The sequence below is a fragment of the Tupaia chinensis genome, unplaced genomic scaffold (genome assembly GCF_000334495.1).
Source record: "Tupaia chinensis unplaced genomic scaffold, TupChi_1.0 Scaffold143570_1, whole genome shotgun sequence".
Classification (NCBI taxonomy): Eukaryota; Metazoa; Chordata; class Mammalia; order Scandentia; family Tupaiidae; genus Tupaia; species Tupaia belangeri.
Window position 1 is genome coordinate 476,114 of NW_006203415.1, and position 20,270 is coordinate 496,383.

Below are 20,270 nucleotides of genomic sequence, written 5' to 3' on the forward strand. Positions count from 1 at the left end.
GATTTCTGTTATAAAATTGTGTGCCTCACAAGTGGGCATGGAATGAATCCCAAGGTATAATTTTTAGTTTTGTTTTTTTGGGGTTTTGTTGCTGTTGTTTCTCAATATAGGGCTCTGCATCACTTTCCTGGCCCTGGAATTCTACCTCCCTACCACCTGACTGGGTAAGAATTCTTTTTTTTTTTTTGGAAAGGTTTTTGCCATAGGACTTGTGCGCTCGCAAGACAGAGAAACAGAAAGCAAGAAATCACCCCCCACAAGGGATGGCCACGCCGCAATTCCTTCTCCTCCATTCTCCTCTTGGTATCTTGGGCACGCACGCACATGCACCTGGTGTGAGTTTTAAGCCACCGGGTCCAGGAGGCGAACTGCGGTCGATTAGATGGGAGTCCAGTGACATAGCCATTACGCTAACTGCTGGTCCCTGGGTAAGAATTCTTCAATGCCTTGAACGTCTTCATTTCTTGCTCAGTCATATTTTCCACTTTTCCTCTACCTATCTAATAAAGGTGGGCTTACATTGGTTTAAATCTTATGTGATGCCTTTCCTGGAGAAATGTGCTAATGCCCACCTTCCTGAAATTGGAAGGCATTCTCCTATTTTTCTCCCAGATTAAATAAACCTAGAGCTAAGAGAGAACCAGTTTCTTGTCTTTCCCCAGATTCTGAAAGTCCTCCTTCCAAAGGATCTACTTAAAATTTACAAATACTATTCCATCTGATTTACAAAAGCCTTTTTTCCCAGATTATTTATTATCCGCTTAAAAATTACAAATAATATTCCATCTGATTTACAAAAGTCTTTTTCCCCCTCCCGGATTATTTATGATGCCAGCCTATTCTGGATAAGCCTATGTTGTTCTGGTCCTTAGGAAGTATCATTTCCTGCTTATTAATTTTACTCCTTATCACTTCCGCTATTTTTAAAATAAAGGAATGAGTTAAACTGAGAGTGAACAATCAGATAAGCATGTATCAAATCTTAAGATCCCAATGTTGGAAACGGTCCTGCTTTCCATGGCAATGAAAATATACACCACTATCCATTGGATGAGATGAATCTGAAATTGGCTACCTCATAATTTATTAGTACAAATAAACCAATGGATATATATTTTTAATGAAATTATGTAATCCTAGATATAATTCCTAATACCAGTAGGTTAATCTTATTTTTAAAGAATTATTTTATTGGCAATTCTCTTTCCCACTATACAAGATGGCAGATGAAAAAGCTGTGAAGCAGATACTAAGGAAAAGAAACCTGAAGCCAAGAAGGCTGATGCCAGTGACAAGGTTAAAAAGGGCAACCCGAGGACTAAAAAGCCCAAGAAGGGGAAGACCCATTGCAGTGGAAAGCCAGTCCAAGTCCAGGGCATTGGCAGATACTCCCGGTCTGTCGTGTATTCCAGGAAGGCCATGGACAAGAGGAAATACTCGGCCACTAAATCTGGGATCGAAACGAAAAAGGAGAAGGCTCTTGCGACTGTCACAAAACCAGTTGGTGGAGACAAGAATGGTGGCACCCGGGTGGTTAAACTGCACAAAATGCCTAGGTATTATCCTACCGAAGAAGTGCCTTGAAAGCTGTTGAGCTACGGCAAAAAAACCTGTCAGCATGTGAGAAAGCTGCGAGCTAGCGTCATTCCTGGGACCATTCTGATCATCCTCACTGGACGCCACAGAGGCAAGAGAGTGGTTTTCCTGAAGCAGCTGAGCAGTGGCTTGCTACTTATAACCGGACCGCTGGTTCTGAATCGAGGTCCACTGGGTAGAACAAACCAGAAATCTGTCATCACCACTTCCACGAAAATTGATATTAGCAAAGTAAAAATCCCAAAGCACCTTACCAATGCTTACTTCAAGAAAAAACAAACAAACAAAAAACTGTGGAAGGCAGATACCAGGAAGGTGAGATCTTTGACACAGAGAAGGAGAAATAGGAGACTTCAGAGCAGCACAAGGTTGATTAAAAAGCGCTGGATTCACAAATTTTACCAAAAGTCAAAGGTGTTCCTCAGCTCCAGGGCTATTTGCAATCCGTGTTTGCCCTTACAAATGGAGTTTATCCTCACAAATTGGTGTTCTAAACGTTTTTGCCAAGAACCTAATTAAATAATGGATCATACAATTATTATATAATTAACAACTTATTTTATTAGGGCCAGCAGGTGGCATGGTGGTTAAAGGCGCTGGACTCCCACATGGCTGACCACAGTTCAAGTCCTGGACTTGGTTGCTTGCTTTCTTACTTTCTCTCCCTCTCTGTCTCTTCCCAGTCAAATTGAAAAATAATGATGATAAATAAATAAATATTTCTTTTTTTAAGAATTATTTTATTAATGCAGCAGACACCAGGACTCCAAGATGGTGTCAGTCGTACCAGTGAAGGAAAAGAGCCTCATGGATGTCAAACTTGGGGAACTGCCAAGCTGGATGCTGATGCGGGATTTTACTCCTCAAGGCACTGCTGCAGCATTTCAGAGAGGTTACTACCGATATTACAACAAGTACGTCAATGTGCAGAAAGGGGGTGTTGCTCGGGTTTCTATGGTGCTGGCCACTTTTGTGCTCTTCAGCTACTGCCTTTCCTATAAGAACTCAAACACTGGGACCAGCAGTTAGCGTAATGGCTATGTCGCTGGACTCCCATGTAGTCGACCGTGGTTCGAGTCCTGGACCCGGTGGCTTAAATTCACACCGGGCGCGTGTGCGTGCGTGCCCAAGATCCCGAGAGAAGAATGGAGGAGAAGGGATTGCGGTGTGGCCATCCCCCCTGGGGGGTGATTTCCTGCTTTCTATCTCTCTGTCTCTCTCTGTCTGGCGAGCGCACGCGCCCTATAGCAAAAACCTCTCCAAAAAAAAGAACTCAAACATGAGCGGCAACGCAAATACCACTGAAGAGGGCCAGCATGGAGGGCATACACTGAACCAGACCTTCATCTCCTTGGCTTAGCACCCTCCAGAGGAACTTGAGTCCTTTCATATCCCAGTCGAGAATTCACATCCAATAAAAGATGACCAGTATGTGTAAAAACTATATATATTTTATTTAACTTTATCAATATTAATTACTATTATTCAATTTGACCAGAGAGAGAGAGAAAAGAAAAGTGAGAAAGCAAGCCACCAGGCCCGGAACTCAAATCATAGTCAGCCATGTGGGAGTCCAGAACCTCAACCACCATGCCATCTGCCGACCCCTCCATAGGTTAATCTTTAAGATAAAGCACATTTAGTCAAAATCATTTCTTAATAAAAGTAACTCCACCTTCCAGTGCAACTTTGTGGAATTACTCAATAAAGAATTTCACAATGGTCATTCTATGCCAGATACGTTCTACACACCAGGGATACAGCAGTGAAGATAAACAGTTTACAACCTAGGAAGTGTGGCAGACACTAGCAATAGCTCCCAGGTAATTATTAACTTACAACGTAGCATGATTAGGAATTGACACAGGTAGGGAAGGACTGAGAAAGATGAGCAGGAGTTAACCAGATGAAACAGGGTGGAAAGGAAAAATATTCCAGGCCCAGGAAACAGCATTTACAAAACTTCTGAGGTGAGAATGCAAAAGGCATACTAGGAAAACTGAGGCTGCTGATAGTGGGAGTGATTATAAAAATATGAGTTGGTCTTTGTTGCATGCTACTTTATACCATAGAATCCTCAGTGCAGCACTGAGATGGGTACTATTATTCTATACACAAGGAAACTGAGGTCTGGAGAAGATAAATGACTTGCACAGGGTCTCCAGCTAGAAATTATCAAGCCTGGTGTGGGCATAGGGACGTCGTTGCTGGGATCTTTATCCCTAACTTATATGCTGCTCTCCCAGGCTTCAGCTTCGTGGGATGCAGGTCCACCTGGAGCTCTTCTCATGTTCAAAATTCCACAATTTTCTTTTTTCATAGAATGACATAAAATATTAGATGTGTGAGAAGACTTCAAAAAGTTCATGGGGGGAACCAGCAGTTAGCGTAATGGCTATGTTGCTGGACTCCCACGTAGTCGACCGCGGTTCGTGTCCCGGACCCGGTGGCTTAAAACTCACGCCGGGCGCGTGTGCGTGCGTGCCCAAGATCCCGAGAGGAGAATGGAGGAGAAGGGATTGCGGCGTGACCATCCCCCCTGGGGGGTGATTTCTCGCTTCTGTCTCTATGTCTCTCTCTGTCTGTCTGGCGAGCGCACACGCCCTACAGTGAAAATCTCTCAAAAATAAATAAATAAATAAAAAGTTCATGGGGAAATAGAATTAAATACAAGTTTATTTTGGTGTATAATTGTTTTTTAAATCCATACATAGCTTTTTCATTATACGCATTTTCCATGAGCTTTATGAAGATCCTTTCTGGTTTTTTTTTTAGGTTTTTGCCGTAGTGTGCATGTGCTTGCTGGAGAGAGAGAGACAGAGGCAGAGAGAGAGGGAAAGTGAGAAATCACCCCCTAGGTGATAGCCATGCCACAATCCCTTCTACTCTATTTTCCTCTTGGAATTTTGAGCACACACGCCCAGTGTGATTTGTAAGCCACCAGGTCTGGCACTTGAACTGTGGTCAAGCATCCCATACCTCAACTACAATACCCCTTGCTGGCTCCGACCACAGGTATTAAAACAAGAGCTTCAGTCTTCTCCCCGGAATCTTGATAAAGGTATGGATCCTAGTTGGAATGTATTTCATTAGGAAATAATATACAGAATTTATTACAAAATGGTAACAGAAGTCTGTGGGAAGCTGCACACCAGCGAGTCTGCCGAGGTTTCTCAGAGAGCAAACAATTACCATGATTGGTTCCCTTCCAAAAACCTGACCTTCGAAACCTTGCTCTGATTGACCACTAGAATCCCTCAAATTTGCATATCCGGTACCTCATGATTGGTCCAAAAGCAACCAATCATAACCCACCACTTACAACCAATCAGGGCACACCGGTTACAACCCACCAGAGTGTATATAAATAACCACGATGCCTGGCCCACAGTAGCCGGACGACACAGACGACCAAGAAGACGACACAGAGGCCCGGGACGACGACCAGGAAGACGACAACTGAAGATCCTGAAGAGCTGACATTGCATCGTCTCCAGACGAACTGGGAGACCCTGAAGAGCTGTAACACTACATCGTCTCCGGACGACCCTGAAGAGTTGTGATACCGCGTCGTCTCCGAGCTGCTCACAGTAGACGACGCGACCCTTAAGAGCTGTGACACTGCGTCGTCTCTGTGCTGTACCGTGCTGCCCACAATAAACAGACGACACTGTCGTCTCCGTGCTGTAACACTACGCTGCTTGCCCTGGCTCTCACTCCTTCACTCAGGAAACCCGTGCTGTCCCCCCGGGTCGGGACAGAAGTCCATTTTTTTTTTAGAGAGATTTTTGCTATAGGGTGTGTGCACTCACCAGAGAGAGACAAACAGAAAACAAGAAATCATGCCCTAGGGGGATGGCCATGCCCAAATCCTTTCTCCTCCATCTTCCTCTCAGGATTTTGGGCACGCATGCACATACACCCAGCGTGAGTTTTAAGTCTCTAGGTCCAGGACTTGAGCTGTGGTTAACTATGTGGAAGTCCACTGACATAACCTTTATGCCATCTGCTGTCCCCTCAAATTTTAATATAATAAATGCTCATGAACCCACTAACCAAAATAACCATTTCTTCTCAGGGATCTTTTTTTTACAACGTGAATTCATATTCCCTTCTCTACCCTATTCCTCTTTCCCCAGAAACAACCACCATCATAAATCTGACAGGCAAGCAGCCCGCTTTTTATTCAGGCACAAATACAAATACATGCACATTCGTAAACTTTATACGATATGTGATATTGTTTTAAATGATGTTTATCATTTACACAGAAAACAGATAATATTGTGAAATCTGTGTTTTTAACTTCATTCTTTGGTTTTGTGGCCTACCTACCTAGATGAGGCATAAAAGCTTTGTTCATTCTCTTAATGCGGCAGAGGTCCAGGTGTAGCACGATGGTGATGGGGAAGGTTATGGGCTTATGTCCCAGTCCCTCCCTGAGCACACTGGGTGTACACGTGCCTGTGACGCAGGCAGGATCACAGGGTGGATCTCAGGGGGGTGCTTCTCTCACATTCACTCTCTCTGTCTCTCTGTGCCTATCTCTCTCATAGGAGAAATAAATAAACTTTAAAAAAATGCTACAGGGCATTGTATCAATCAAATATATCTCAAAGTTATTTATTCCCTAGAGTAGACGTTTGTTTTGTTTTTCAGGGAAATGGCTATTTAAATGTCATTTTAGAGCTAAATCTCTTTTTGCCTATCTAGTAAAAACAGTTTACCAGGTCACTGAATCCTACACATTGTTATAAATACTTTAACAATGTAATTTAATTTTAATTTTTTTTGTGTGTGTGGAGAGATTTTTGCTATAGCGCATGTGTGCTCACGAGAGACACAGAGACTGAAAGCAAGAAATTACTCCCCAGGGATATGGCCATCCTGCAATCCCTTCTCCTTCATTCTCCTCTTGGGATTTGGGGCACGCATGCACATGTGCCTGGCATGAGTTTTAAGCCTCTGGGTCTGAGACTTGAACCGCAGACAGCCATGTGAGTGCAGAGACATAACCATTATGCCATCTGCTGGTTACATAATTTTATTTTTAAATAGAGTTTTAGTTTTTTTTAGTTTTACTTTTGTTTGTTTGCTATAGGACTCATGTACTCACTGGAGAGAGACTGAGAGAGAGAAGGGAGAAATCACTCTTCCCCCCAGAGTCGGGGGGAGGAGGGGGGAGGTGGCCACACTACAATTTTTCTCCATTATCTTCTTGGAATTTTGAACATACACGCACACATGCCTCACATGCTTTTCAAGTCACTGGGTCTGGAACTTGACCCATACAGCCAGGCATGTAGATCCAGTACCTTAACCTCCGCCCCACCTTCTGACCCTAGTTTTTTTCAGAAGCATAAACCTTTGGTATAAACATATGTAGATTTTTTGGTCTTTGTCATAGTGGTACAGGTGGGAGAGCACGGCTGCACAATGCTGGAGCCCTATGGGAGGACTAGGCTCAGCTCCTGCACCAGCCTAAACGTTTGTGTTTTGAGGCAGGCATGGAGTGTGTCCCTGAGACCCTAGCTAAACTGATAGGCTGAGGAGACAGACTACAGCATGGGGAGACCCTGTCAAATACCCTCTCTCTCCCCCTCGCTTTCTCCCCTTTTCTACTATAAAATAATAATTATACCTAGATATTTTAAATAGTAGCAATATCTGAAAATAGAAAGTAAATACTATTTTAAATGAGAAACTAAATTTCTAGCTTATATGAATCTATAATAATCTGATTGAGAATACAACATGTTAAAGAAAAAGTAGAGGCAAAAAAAAGAGTCTTCTTACAACAACTTTCTCTTTCTGATAACCACACTGGACGGAAAAAGCGTGGGGAAAGTAGATAAACAAACCAGTGGTTTCTCTGGAATGCTCTGTTCCGTGTGCTGACCATCAAATAACCCTAGGCACAACCTTATAGAAAGGATAGCAAATAAGTTGAATCAAAGAATTCTGAGGTGTTTATTCAGATGTTTGATAGACTTATGCACAGCTAAATGGAGTCAAGTCTTCACAAATACATGAAGACCCATCTACTGGATTCCCACACTTTTAACATTACTTTCTATTAAAGAATCTGAGAAAATCTTAGAAGGTAGATCTTTCAAAATGTGAATGACTCTTTACTGATGACTTCACGCATTATACAATAACCCAACTCAAAAACACAAAAGGGAGCGCAAAGAGAGACATTGCTCTTCTGACGAGGGGGCAAGAAAATCTGTTCTCCTAGGAGATTTCCACAGAAGTATACACCATCTCCAAGAAGGTAAATGAAAGAAAGAAATAGGGGTTCTCAGTGAAAGAAGTAATTCCAGCATATTAGGGATCCCAAGGGATTCTGACTGTCTGGCCCCACGTTCAGGACAATTAAGAAAATGTCTTAGCACATTCTATAGGCAAGCCAAAGAGATACCACTTCTACTGGATCCCTGGCTCAAGCTCAAGAAATCCCCCTGGGCCTGGGAAAATGCTCCAGGTTTCAGGAGGCAGCACTAACAAACAACTGAAAGTCACCCCACTAGCAGTTTAGTGAGGAAACTTGCCAATCAGATAGGGCAGCTCCACCATTTGTCTGTCTATCCATCCATCTGACACAGATATTCACTGTCCATCTATCATGTGCCATGGAATCAATCTCAGAGCACAAGGCCTGACTGAACTGCGAGGATAGAGTACAGACCTACTAAAGGGAAGTCAACATAAAAGTCAAAAAGCTCATGAAAAAATGGAATTAAAGTAGGAGTTTACTTTTGTACAGAAAATATTTGAAATCCATGGATTTTTTTTCAATAATACTCATTTTCCATAAACTTTGTGAAGACCTCTCATTGTCACACACTTAAATACAAACCTAATATACCCTTGACCTTTTAACTGTGGGTTCAAAGTACCAATATTTTAAAATTTTTTCCATTGTATAAAATGTATAATAAACAGAAAATATGATTAGCCTAAAACTCCCCTCCCCTAAATGGCAAAATACTTCCCAAGTATGAAAAACAGGAAACAAAAATTGAAAGAAGCTGATCAAGAGAATAAGGAACAGCCAACAGACCAGAAACCAAAGCTTAAATTTCTGGATGTCCCAATGTTTGATGTCAGAAAATGCCCTAAAGACTTTCTCATAGTTACTACCAGTAAGAAAAGAGGAAGCAGAGGCCTCACTCTATTCTGGGGATGTTTGAGACCACAGGGCAGGCTGTGCTAAGAGCGTTTAAAAGAAAGGGTTCCAGCAGAGTCCCTTAGGTCCCCAAGCAAGGGCGGGGACAGAGAACACAGGAACTGGCCTGAGCCTGTACAGTCACCTGGGGACTTCACAACAGTGAGGTCCTTGTGACTTCCCCTGACACCAGAAACTCAGCCCAAAATGAAAACAGACAGGCTGTCCAGCAGTTTAAAAGCAGCACTTTGCTGAAGAAACGACATCCTGCCACCTAATGTGCTTGGTGCAGTTCCTTATTATGAACGAAAGCTTCGTTCTTAGACTGCTTTTTGATCTGAGGACTTTTTTTATTCTCTCAAATCAGAACCAGTATGCCTAAGGAGAGCAAAATGAAGCCTTTCTTCATAATAGGCCACACTATATGAAAAATAAAGATTTCATTTTTTTTAAAAATGAAGTGAACTGATTTCTTTTTCCTATCAATGATGATTCTGGCCCAGAGGAGCTAGGGAAAACTGCACATGGGATGTGGCCCTAGTCCGGGTCTGGAGGATGAACAAGGACCCTTCAGGAGAGACCCAGATGCGGTGCAGAAGGGCTGATCCGCAAGGCCTTGCCGGAAGCATGTCAGGAAACCAAAGTGGCTCAGTGTCAACGTGCAGCTGCAGAGACAGAAATGAAGAGAACACTCATGGAATAAATAGTATGCCACCTCTGCCTTTCTCTGGGTACCTCACAGACAATGAGAACCAGGGGCCAGAGAGGCATCCATGATTCGGTCAGAGAGGAGCTGCTTAGACAGGGTGTAGCCATCACTCCTTAGGCAATCTCACGGCCCAGGCCTCAGGCCCAGGTGTGTTCCAGAAGTGAAGAAGAGCTGTTGGAACTCAAGTCCCATTGCAGACCTTCAGTGTTAGTGTCCTAGGGCTGCTGGAACACAGTGCTGCAAACCAAGAGGCTTAAACAACAGAAAGGTATTGCCTCACAGTTCTGCATGCTGAAGTCCAGCATCAAGGGCTATGCTCCCTCCAAAAACTACAGGGAAAATCCTTCCTTGCCTCTTCCTCACACTGGGTGGATTGTCAGCATTCTGAGACTTATAGATGTATCACTCCAATCCGCCACCTTCACATGGAATTCTCCTGTGTCTCTTTCTTAGATGGATGCCAATCAGTTTGGGTTAAGACTCTGCCCTACTGAGTACAACCTCATCTTTACTAATTACATCTGCCACAACCCTTTTTCCAAATCAGGTCACGTTCTGAGGTAATGAGGAATAGGAGATAAACATACCTTTTTTAGGGGGAACACAACAGAACTCCTGCTTGGAGTGCCCAGTCCTCATCATCAGCTTAAGTACCCTGATGCTCTAGAATATTTGGAATACCCGGGTGTTAATTAATGTTAAAGAAAAACAAAATATGGTGGAAAAAGAATAGTGATTCCATTTGAGGAGAGTAATGGTGACTAAATGGGAGCCCCTGCTGCCCTTCTGGGAAGGCTGGTTATGTCTAGAAAGGGTCCTCAAAAAGTTCACAGAAAATGAGCATTACGGAAAACTATGCATGGGTTTTCAAAAATTTTGCACCAAAACATAATTCACTTCCATGTTGCCATGAGGTCCCTCATATTTCTTCATCTCAAAGCAGCTTACTTTGGGTGCATTTTCCGTGAGGATATTTATTGAGCTATACTTCAATGGTTTGTGTATTTCCTTGTATATCTGACGGAATTCTTTTATAAAAATTACTTGAAACATATTAGAGAAGATGGAACTGTCCAAGAAACGGGAGCACCTCAGAGAAGGGCATTAGCTGGGAGGAGTGGCACAGTCAGGGGCTGACAGCTTGGTTAGCTCATCTGAGAGCACATTCCTAAGAGGCTGGTATATTACCTGGAATGCCAAAATAGTTCATTTACAATGAGAAAAATATAAGTGACAAGGAGTCTGCATATGTGTTTTTTCTGACAGAGAGAATTTTTGCTATAAGGTGTGTGCACTCACCAGAGAGACAGAGAGAGAGAGAGAGAGAGAAAGTGAGAAATCACCCCCACACACACCAGGGGGATGGCCACACTGCAATCCCTTCTCCATTCTCTTCCTGGGATTTTGGGCATGCATGCACCTGGTGTGAGGTTTAAGCCACCAGGTCTGGGACTTGAACCATGGTTGGCTATGTGGGCATCCAGCGATGTAAACATTATGCCATCTGCTGGTCCAGGCAGACCGGCAACTTGTATAGGCAAATCCGCAGGTGATAATTAAAAGTTGTTTGATAAACACAGACCCACAATCAGGGTTTCTTCTCCCTTGCTGGAAATATGCTGAGACATTCTGCTTTGCCCTGTTTTTCTAGTCTCCTTGAAGATGTCTCCCCCACATTCCATTTTCAGGCTAATTACAGTTGAAGTGAATTCCAGTGTTTCTTCCTTTACATTTAATTCTTTTCTGGGAATTTCAAGTTCTTGTGGCTAGACTGTTTTGGGTCTTGTTGCTTAATGTCCAAGAAAGAGAAATCACCCCAAAGATAGAGTTAGAAGCTAGTAGGCAATACTTTAACTTCATAAATGTATTTTAGGAGTATAAAAAAATCTACATTTAAATATAATTCAGACATTTAACATGAAACATTGCATAAGCTGTGAGTGACATATTGATATATCAAATTAAGAGGGGGGAGCAGCAAGTGGCATAGTGGTTGTGGCACTGGACTCCTACATGGCTGAACGCCGTTCGAGTCCCTGACTCTGGGGCTTGAAACTCACTCTAGGTGTATGTGTATATGTGCCCAAAATTCGGAGAGGAGAATGGAGAAGGGATTGTGCTACAGTTGTCCTCCGTGGGGAGTGATTTCTCACTTTCTCTCTTTCTCTGCCTGTCTGTCTCCAGTGAATGCACTATAGCAAGAATCTCTTTTCAAAAAGAGAGTGGAGCAAGGAAGGAGGCCAAAAATTAACTACAATGCCAACAAAGGCACTGGTCTCTCACATGGCTGACTATAGTTCGAGTCCTGTATCTGGTGGCTTGCTCTTTCTCTCTTGTCAAATCAAAAAATAAATCAAATGTAATCAAATAATCATTTTTAAAAATAGAAATACAAGTCGATTACTGACCAAAATTTATATGTAAATTATGAAAGGTATATTGTACAAAATGAAGCTGAGAATAGAGGCACTTAGTCTTGTGTCGTGTTAGATATCTTAAGGAGAAGCTGAAGGTTTCAAGGTCATCAATTTGTAGCAATCTTCCTGACTGTTCTTACTGGATGTCTCCCTCCTGATCAAGCCTATCTCTATCATCAAATTTCCAACAAAATCCCATGCCAGTCATAAATGCTACTTAGCAAATATAGCCTTTAAATATTTGCGTTATTAAAATGAGAGCTCTAATGATTCCTTATTTATTAATTTAACCGATGTTTTCATTGTTCCTTTATGATGACAGCAGTTGGGAGAGATGCATTAGAAGCCTTACGTAAAATCTAAGTCTGCAGCTAGAAGCAACATGCAGAATTTGCCATAAATTGTCTACATGGACCTACCTCCCTAAGTGCATGCTTTACACGGAGATAGAAATAGATTGGCCATAGGCCTTTAAGTCTGATGGCCTCTTCTGCCTCATTTCCTGAAATGCTTGACTTTGAACTTTATGCTCTAATAACACCAATCTTTGTGCCACTCTCAATCCTACTCAACACTGTTTCATGGCTCAGTGCCTCTGATCATGCTGTTTCCATGGCCTGGAATGCTCTCCCTCTCCTTTCTCCAATCCACCAAGCTTCACACTTGCTGCTATAAATTGAAATTATGTGTTAGGACTCTGCTCTCCAAAGTCAATTTCCCTTTCTACCTTCACACTGTACTTGGATGAGGAGAGAAGAATCTAGGGTAGCAAGCATACATAAAGCTGTTTCAAAAATAGGAATTATGGGCTGGAATGGTGGCATGGTTAAGGGTGCAAGATCCTACATGGTCAACCACATGGTAAGAATCCTGGCCCTGGTGGCATGAAAAACACACTGGGCTCATGTGCGTGTGTGCTCGAAATTCCAACAGGACAGAGGTGGAGGAGAAAGGACTGTGGCATTACCATGTAGTTCCCTCTCCCTCTGAGGAGCACATGTGCCCTCTAGAAATGAAAAAAAAAAGACAATAACTATATTGTTTAGACTTTAGCTGAAAGATGTTAAGTTTTTAAACAGACATCTAGAGAGTAGTTTTACTCCTTAACCTAGTTTATTGTGAAAAACTCATTCAACTATATTCGACCAACAGATTTTGTTCCCCAATTCTATTAAAAGTACCTGGACACACACACACACAGTCTCTCTCTGTGTGCCCATGAATCCAAATATTTGTTGCTATTCACTAAAGTTTAGTTTTAAAAATGTTTAAAATACACAAACATTTAATTAGTGCAAAGTCAAGTCAGGAGCTAAGACAAAACAAATGTGAGAAAAATATTAAAGCTACATAAGATCATGCAGAAAAGTATTCAGGAAAAAGCTTATTTTTAGGGACCAGCAGATTGCATAATGGTTATGTCTCTGGACTTCCATATGGCCGATCATGGTTCGAGTCCCAGGACATGGTGGCTTGAAACTCACTCCAGATGCATGTGCTTGCTTGTTTAAAATCCTGAGAGGAGAATGGAAGAAACAGGATTGTGGTGTGGTGATGGGGGGAAGGGGGGTGATTTCTCACTTTCTGTCTTTCTGTCTCTTTCTCTGTCTCTCTGATGAGTGCACATGCCCTGTAGTGAAAATCTCTCTCTCAGAAAAAAAGAAAGCTCATTTTTTGCTATTTGAGGAAGAATACGGTTGTAATAATACCTACAATAATAGTGTTAAGGGCCAGCTGGCAACATGATGGTTAAAGTAGCTGGACCCGACATGGTCAGTGAGGTAGCTTGAAAAACATGTTGGGCACATGTGCATGTATGCCCAAAGTCCCTAAGAGACTGTGGTGGGACAATGCCCTATGGGGGGTGCTTTCTCAGCCAACATCCCTGGGTTCTCTCTGGCAAGTGTACAAACCCTCTAGCAAACATTAAAAAATAGTGCTATAATAGTAATAACGTCAGATAACATTAATTAACAATTAAATGTTTGGTATCTGGTAGGAACTATACTGAACTATTTCTGTGTGTTTTAAATTTAAGTATCAAAAGATCTGTGATGCAGACATGATTTCAAAAGGATAGGAAAGAGAAGTGCAGTTTAGAGAAGTCAGGCAGCTTGTTCAGAGCAGGGCGGTGACAAGCCATAAAGTTGGAAATCAAGTACGGGTTACGTAGCTTGGGGGGGAGTATGTGGTGGAAAGAGAAATGTACTGAGTGTTAAAGAACAGCCTGGACCAGAGCACTGGGAGGCCAGACACGGCTACAAGGTCAAGTGAAAAAGCAGAAACAGTGACGTGAGATGGCAGAACCCTCCAAGGACTGGTGGGAGAAATTCTCTAGATTTTTGAGGAAAAAGAAAAATTCCATTCTTGAGGAAGATTATTATGAAAGACCCATGAACAGGAATATCCGTGGTCATAGATGGAGAGCTTAGGTTAAACTTTTTTTTTCAATAAACATGTAGTTATTTTATTTTGTTTTATTTTATTTTATGATTATAGCAGAAGAACCTTACCTATCAAATATTTCCAAAAACAGATTTTTTTTTTTTTACAAAAAGTGGATCAGATTTGTACCTCTAAAAATTCAGTGCCTGGAAAACATCCATAAATATTTAATTGATGATCAGAAAGCACACATTTTTCCTAGCATTCTGTTTATTGAAAAAAAAATCCAATTATTTACTATCTATCTGTAGCGTAACTAGGATAAATAAAAAATAATGAGCTAAATTAACATTTACCTGAAATATTTGCTCCCACTACCAAAAAGTATTTTGACAGTAGTGTTCTTTATCTCATGTAATATTTGCATTCACAATGGTAAACTTAACAATCATGTTCTATTAATGAAATTAAATAGTAAATTAAATTCATCACCATTGCTGAAAAGCAGGTACAACTCCAGTCAGACTCACTTAAATGCTTCAATTATTATCTCACTGTTCTTGTCTGAAGGCAACTGGATAACCCCCTTTCCCAATTTTGAAATGCAGTGAATTATACAGAAAAAGGAGTCAGGGAATTTAAAAAGAAAATGTATCATCTTTGTATTTTTAGGTCTCTACTGACCATGGAAAGGTACAGATTCCCTAACTGCTTTCTCTACCCCTTAACACATTAAGGTCTCTTATGTATTAAAGAGTTACACGAGGTTTTAATAAAATTGTTGGAAGGTTTCCTTCGGTCGTCCTAGCCTAAACATTTGTGATAAAATGTGTTTGAAGAAGAGAACTCCACAAGGTCAGAAACAGCGGGCTCACACCCGTGAGCATGAAAATCTGGTGGGTTAGGTTAAGGGGATGCCACAAAATCAAAGACAAGGAGTTTATATAGCATCATGATCTCATGGGACAGGAGAAACACAAATCTAAAAGGCAGAACCTTTACTTAATTTTTAAAATTCGAATACAGAATATCAGTATGACCCAAGAGGAGCTTCTCTGTAGACATCCTGTGAGAAACTCTGTCCGCATTTGTCTCAGTAAGAGCCTCCAGCTGGGGCTACTCCCTTAGATTATCACCCCTCTTCCCTCTGCTGGCTGGCTTCAGACTCCTCCCAGTGTGGCAGTCTTGAAAAGAACTTTTTATCCCCTAAGGCATTTGTTTGTATCTCAAACTAGGCTAAGTGGTGCCTAACGGAAACCTAAGAAATATCATAATGAGCAGCTGGAACTTAAAGCATGAAATCTTGGCCTGCTCCAGTGCTTGCAAACAAGTGCATGAAACTGTGGACCTAAAGAGGTTGTACTATTAAAAGAGGGAAATAATTTTGTTATTCAGGTTCTTGGCACACTTTCTTTTTCAGTAAACTAACCACATACCTGATTAGATGACCCAGATTATTGCAAATTAGGAGCTATGAAAGAAATCGTCTTTTGTAATGATTCCTTACAAAAAAATACCAATTGTTATGTGATTTGACAAGTAATTACCATAAGTTTTAAAAATCTAGTTTCAGATGTCACCTGCCAACCCAGAGAATTCTCAGACACACTAAACATTCAGTGTGGAGAGTGGTTCTAAAATAAGAGCTGGTGTTGGTAGTTTTAGGGATCTAGGTGAAATTGAGTGAGTTTCTGAGTTTTTTTGCAAAGGGTAAGTAAGAATGAGGCAGGAGAAAGTAAGAAAATGGACGGGACCAGCAGTTGGCGTAATGACTATGTCGCTGGACTCCCATGTAGTCGACTGCGATTCGAGTCCTGGACCCGGTGGCTTAAACTCACGCCAGGTGCGTGTGGTGCATGCTCAGGATCCTGAGAGGAGAATGAAGGAGAAGGGATTGCAGCATGGCTATCCCCCCCGGGGGGGGGGGGGGGTTTTTTGCTTTCTGTCTCTGTTTCTCTCTGTCTCTCTTTCTAGCAAGTGCATACACCCTATAGCAAAAACCACTCCAAGAAAATGGAAGCAGATAAGGAGGCTGGAGCATCTGCCCATGTGGCTAGTTAGAATAAAAAACAAGACAGAAATTCCCTGCCCAATATAATATAGGCAGATTAGTAGGGGGTGTCTAGCTGATTGAGCCACATTTGACATAACTAATGAGGAAATCAGTTGGCCCACCTACATTTGATAGAGCCAATCAGATGCGAACAATCAGTAGACCCAGCCAATGATTAACCAACATGACCTAGATTTAAAAATTATAAACCTCTCCGAACGCAACTACCAGGGCCTTTGACTTTGTCTGTCGAGGCCCAGCTTCTTTCTTTCAGGAGTGTGCTTTTGCTTTTACTTAACTACGTTTTCCTTTCACTGCTGACATGTTTCATTCCATTCTTTATCCAAAACACTGAGAACCTGGATGTCATCATGAAGCCATCCCACAAAGAGTGAATGCACGACAGGGTTCACGGAGCCCTGTCTCTTTGTGCGGCCGTACCTATGCCTTGGTCTAAAAGAAGGAGGGGAAAATCAGTGATGACCAAGTTTTTTAAGTTGTGTTGTTTTGTTTTGTTTTCCCACGAGCAAGAGAGACAGCAAGCCCAACAGTGTCTCCATGCCGCGATCTGTCCTCGGTCTCAGCGGCCCCTATCATGGGCACCTGTAGTCTCCCAATACAAACCCAGAAGCTTCCCACGTGGGTCAGGGTCAGCCTTGCAGAGAGCATCAGGTTCTACCACTGTGCCACTGTGCAGCCCCTGCAGATCCAGTTCACAGGGAGAAGAAAAGCTGTGGAAGGCGAGAGGAACCCTGCCACCTGTGGAGGGACTGCCAGCTTTCGGCTATCTCCTTAACTAGAGACCTCATTCTCATCCTTCCATAGATATCCATTCCCAACCAGACACAAAGTAAATTAACATAGAGAGTCCTGCAAGTGCAACTCTAAACAAAATGATGTCATCAGCACACTTCGTCTTATCTAGCTATGGGCAGGGGGGGGGGTGGTGGAATAAAGGAGCAAAGAACATCTTTCACTCAGTTTTTCAGAGTTCACAATAAGGACATCTAAGGGCTGGGTGCTTTCTTTCCCATCTTTCCCAGCAGTCTAGAAAGAGGAAAGCTTCTAGTAAGATGCAGATGGAGGTGGCAGTAAAAGCAGGTTGGCTCTCTTTCCCAGCCGGAAACCAAGGAAAGAAGTACAGATGGCGGAAGAAAACCATCTACTGCTCCTTGCTCTTTTACCCCCATATTCTCACGGCCAGAATTTTGACCCTTCTTAGCACAACCATATGACCATGAAGTTCTTAACCAAATCTGAGACGCCATTGTTGATTCAGGGCTGAGGTATCACCATCCGGGGAAAGAACTCCTGCCACCCAGAATGTATTTCTGACACCTTGATATGGAATCAGTTTCCTACTGACACGCCATAACGCCCAATTCATATATTCTATGCCATACATCAAGCCCACTTCTCAAACACAATTTTTAACCCATAAAGGTTAACTAAGAAACTATGATTGGGTTGGCAGGTGGTATGGTGAGGCGCTGGATTCCCACACAGCTGTCTATGGTTCAAGTCCTGGACCTGGCAGCTTGCCTTCTCACTTCCTCTCTCTCTCTTTTTGTCTCTCTCTCTCTCTGGCCAAATTAAAGGGAAAAAATAATAATATAAATAATTATTTAAAAAGAAAAAAGAAACTATGATGTGTGCTATTTTATATTGGATGCAGGGGAGAAGTTCTTATCAGCTGTGAGGATATGGGTATAGCCTTGGGAAGACTTCTTCCAGGCCAAGATAACGTTGGTCCTTGAAAGACAAATAGGCACTTCAGTGAAAATAAATTCGGAAAGAGACTTTCACAGTACAACCTCATGGAGCAAGTATAACGTTCTGGACTTGGCCAGATACAACACATCTAAGTGGCAGAGGGACAAGGGCAGAAGATAGAAGATACCTGACATGACAGTGACCATCTGTAGCTGTCAACATAAAGGGTAGCAGAGTATGCAGACCACCTGTTCAAGAAGCCCACCCTGAACAGTAACTGGGAAGGTATACTCACACAAAGTCATATAAATCAGATGTGTGAACAGCAAGTGAGAAAATATGGACAAGAAATGGAAGAATGTATAAAGAATGTATACCACGGCAGCTTCCTGAGATGGTATAAAACAAAGGGGAAAAAATCAATCCTTTACACGATCTACTGTAATTCACAGACTCCAGGGCAGTCTTAGTAAGACCGGGACTACAATGTCCTGTGTCACAGGGCTATAAGGTAGATTAAGTACAATGGCGTACAAGAACATACCAGGGATCCTTGTGGGTACCATGTATGAATGCCATGCTCTCCTCCCCCTCTTCGTGAGGATCACCTAGAAGCTTAACAGACGTCTGGTCCCAGCCTTGGACAGTCATAATTCTCCACAGAAGCCATCTGGCACTCTGCATGGTTAGCACGTGATGCTAGCCGGAAAATGTGGGAACTGTGGGAAGCACGGCATCATCCACTTCTCTCCTAGGGCCCTGTGTGATGCAGAACCCTAAAATATCTCCCACAGAAGAAAATAGCTGTGAAATGCAATCCTCTGCCCTGAGTTCTGGAATGAGAGGACTTGAGAATTGCAATTTCACCAAAGACAGTGATGTTTTAAAATGGTGTATCTCTTAATGCATTCTTCTGTCAATACTGTCTATTTTGTGATCTTCAAAGATTTTATTGATTTGGGACATAAGAATAAATTGAATATCTCCAACAAATCTAAGGGTATGTAGTCAGAAGAGCAGCCTCACTTCATGACCATTAAAACAAACTCTCTTAAAAAGTAAAATTAAAGTCTATGATAAGAACACTGTTCAAAAAAAGCAATATCCCGCAATAAACGAAGACCACTCCTCCCCCTCCACATTGCAGTTAAGGACCGCTGAGGAAGCCAGACCAGAGTAATACTCCCTCTTTAGAAAAGTTCTCTTTTTGTAAACCAAAGGTGCTATTATCAAAACTACGTTGATTAGCAAACTTAATAACCTAGGGATGTCTATTTTGCAGATCTTGGTATGTAAAAGCAGTCTTTACTGAGACAAAAAGGAAGCACACAATTTAGAAATGTCAAATCAGTATGCTTTCAAACGGAAAATAACCTGGCAGCTTGACCAACTCTCCCCGATATTTAACATCTCCACGTAAATAAAAACACCATTTCATGGTCTGTGGCTGAAGGAGGAACTTTGAAAACCGCAAAATCAAATACAGGATCGCATAATAGACGCGACCATCCGAGACTTGGAGAAGAGTTACGTGGCCGGAAGGTCCGTGTGGACACTAGGCACTTCGACCTCGGAGGGCAAGAATATTATTCCAGGCGACCTACAAGTCCTCACCCGTCCACCTAAACATAGCACTCAGGCGCTCCTTTTAAAGCCAACGTGATTCGTGGGCTGAGAAACTTTTGGCATTCACTCTGGTTTCTGATACGCTAGCACTCACTATGTCACCCTGCGCCCCATCCTCACCCCTACACGCCGTTCTCAAACACAACCTGCGAACCGCACTCCTCCCTCCCCTTCCGCTGAAATCCCAAAACAAAAACAAACAGCAAACAGAAAGGGGGCTGAGATCGCCGGACGCTCCAGAGTCCGCGCCGCACAGTAACAAGTTTCTTCTCTCTTACCTCGAAATTTCACTACAGCCCAGACAGCACCGCCGCCCTTTCCACAACTGCTTCGGTGTTTGTTTGGCGAGGTCTGCTTCTACCGTGGCGGGATGGAGGGTGTCTGGAGAACTTTCTAAGCAGACAGAACCTTCCAGATCCCTCGCCGCTCCTCCTCTAGCACCGGAGAAGTCAGCGAAGGGTCGTGTCGGTATTTCAGACACACGCGCTTGCCTGCGAGGACACCGAAGACGGTCCCAGGGCAGGTCTTCCCCCGCAGGGTCCCCCGGCCGCCCGCGGAGTTGCGCGCCCGGCCAGCCCTCCCGGCTGCCGCGGGGCTGGG

General features: G+C 42.7%; 1 protein-coding gene across 1 annotated transcript in view; it reads right to left on the bottom strand.

The window, feature by feature from the left end:
- ST3GAL6 (ST3 beta-galactoside alpha-2,3-sialyltransferase 6) overlaps window positions 1-20,270 on the bottom strand; it is a gene marked incomplete in the record, with an annotated part of 79,830 nt that overhangs the window by 56,795 nt on the left and 2,765 nt on the right. Inside the window, 1 exon segment of the mRNA XM_014582275.2 lies at window positions 19,949-20,264.